We start from the raw sequence: 2615 nt of genomic DNA on the forward strand, positions 1-2615 counted from the left end.
ATAATGCCGGTTTTTTATATTCTTTTATTTTTCAAAATAAACATAAGCAAAGTTCTTTCTTAATCTAAAATATACTCTCCCTCATTTTCTACAATGGCTTTCCATCTACCTGGTAGACCTGTAAGGCCCCTCTTCCAAAATTCACCTGTCAGCGGCGAAAAATACTCCTCCAGTACTGTTCTGACCTCCTCTACAATATTCATATTTTTTCTGTCTAAATGGTTTTGAATACTGTGGAATAAATGACAATCTGACGGAGCAATATCCGGCGAATATCGTGGGTGGGACATCGTCTTCCATTCAAACGGATCGCACCCTCTCCAACTTTTAGTACATACAATTGAAAAAACTGCATTATTTATGGGATGACCCAATATATTCATTTTCGTTTACACAAATGAATTTAAAATAACTCACATGGAACAAGTGGTGGTTGCTCTACCAAATCTGTTACACACTGCAATGGTTCTTTTTTCACAAGGGGAGTGTGAGGTTTACTTATATTTATAATTAAATAGAATAATTAAAAGATGCAAATTTTGTTATTCAACAGTCAGACTTTTGGCTTATTTTAAAATGAAATTGGTTTAGTTTTACTAGCATTGACCTTACGGATTGTTTCCTCCAAAAGGTCAATTTATGGGTAATATTCTATCTGCCACTGAGTTTACAATTTACCGCAGTGATGCGTTTTATGAAAGAATTACGTCCTTGCGGAGTGATTTGAATGTCTCGTTTGTTGTTTGATAACTGCGTATTATATTTCGGTTATTTTACTTACAACAATGTATCACATGGAAGGCGATTCTGACCGCTTAATAGACAAAATATTACAACATAAACAATATAATTAAAAACGTGATTGTTTGAACAGTACCTGAATGCATAAACAGTACTTGAATGAATAATTTTCAACTGTATGTTTATATTTCAGATACTACTACAAGTTACACAATTGTTTCTTTCTTGTAAATCGCGACTGTATGACATATTTCGCATACTTGCACGTTCATAGGTGCTCGGTAAGATATTTGCATTTCTTAATTGTTATTTAGCAAAATTATGAGATACTGAATATAACCACTGCATTAATTAGTTTCTTTAATTTACGATTGTCCTACTACAACAATTTTGAAAAATGATTGTTTAAATGTAGCAAGTTTTTTTTTCTTTAAACAAAATGCAATATAGTATAACATAGAACGCGCCGACGATGACAGAAGATGTTCAAACAGAAACGTGTCTTCTATTCCAGTAGTGCTCTATTATTTCTTTTAATATCTATGACCATTCATAGAGTATCACTAGAATGATTTTTAATACGATCGTAGTATGAAAGTATCTGTTGAGGCGCAATGGTCCAGTGGTTAGGGCAGCGGACTTGCGGTCATAGGACCGCGGTTTCGATTCCCAAACCAGGCGTTGTGAGTGTTTATTGAGCGAAAACACCTAAAGCTCCACAAGCTTCCGGTAGGGAATGGTGGCGAACTCTGCTGTACTCTTTCACCACAACTTTCTCTCACTCTTACTTTCTGTTTCTGTTGTGCCTGTAATTCAAAGGGTCAGCCTTGTCACACTGTGTCACGCTGAATATCCCCGAGAACTACGTTAAAGGTACACGTGTCTGTGGAATGCTCAGCCACTTGCACGTTAATTTTACGAGCAGGCTGTTCCGTTGATCAGATCAACTGGAACCCTCGACGTTGTAAGCGACGGAGTGCCAACATGAAAGCCTCTATATTCAAATGACAACGATTAATTTCAAATTGGTATATTTCTTAAGATTTACCATTCGATTTCCATGTAAATTTCCACAGTATATTAACATTTTGTTTTTAGTTTACAACGACAACGAAATCGAAAATGTCAGGTAAAGGAGTTGGAGTAAGTAACACGTTTCTCGTTCCTTTGAATAACCAATGCATTTCTACAATTACTTCATTATGAATGATAATTCGTGTAATTCACTGTAATATTATTGAAACCTTGCTGCAGGACACGCAGTTGCAAATTTTCAGCACTGAATTTGTCTTCAATAACACTGACATAAACTTAACCCATACCGCCAGGCCTCCCATAATATAAACGTTATAACTAATAAAAACATTACTTTATACTATGTCTGTAATTTCATTGTTATTTAGTTACAAGGAACTAATCTAAAATATTGATGCAATTTTATTAATAGTACTTCCGCACTAACGGAAATATTTGAGCTTACTTAACTTACATCAAATATTTGAATAACCATATTTTTCTTCCATTTCTAGGTGAAACGACTCTCATTATTCAGTACTGCGGTTGTAACTCTATTACTCATGCATATATAAATAAATATTATGACAACACAAGTGTTTTTGTATATTATATTGAAGTAATTGTACACCGGCTAGTACCTCAAATGTAGACTACTTATATTAAATAAAATCATTTTAAACATAGATGTCTGCTATTATATGCATGAAAATTGTCATATCTTGGAATGCATTACACAATATTAGGTAAATAGTAACATTAGATTAAAATCTATTTTTGAACTTTCAACGATTTGCAACCATCTCGATGTTTATATGTTTATAAGATTCAAATCATATATATATATATATATATATATA

General features: G+C 33.5%; 1 long non-coding RNA gene across 1 annotated transcript in view; it reads left to right on the forward strand.

Moving 5' to 3' along the window:
• Positions 1-2441, forward strand: part of LOC128249759 (uncharacterized) — a 6014-nt gene extending 3573 nt beyond the window's left edge. Inside the window, exons 2-4 of the long non-coding RNA XR_008265858.1 lie at positions 935-1022; positions 1840-1884; positions 2271-2441. This is a non-coding gene — a long non-coding RNA (uncharacterized LOC128249759). The remainder of the gene's footprint in view (positions 1-934; positions 1023-1839; positions 1885-2270) is intronic.
• The last annotated feature ends 174 nt before the right edge of the window (positions 2442-2615 follow it).

Source organism: Octopus bimaculoides, chromosome 18, assembly GCF_001194135.2.
Source record: "Octopus bimaculoides isolate UCB-OBI-ISO-001 chromosome 18, ASM119413v2, whole genome shotgun sequence".
NCBI classification, from domain to species: domain Eukaryota; kingdom Metazoa; phylum Mollusca; class Cephalopoda; order Octopoda; family Octopodidae; genus Octopus; species Octopus bimaculoides.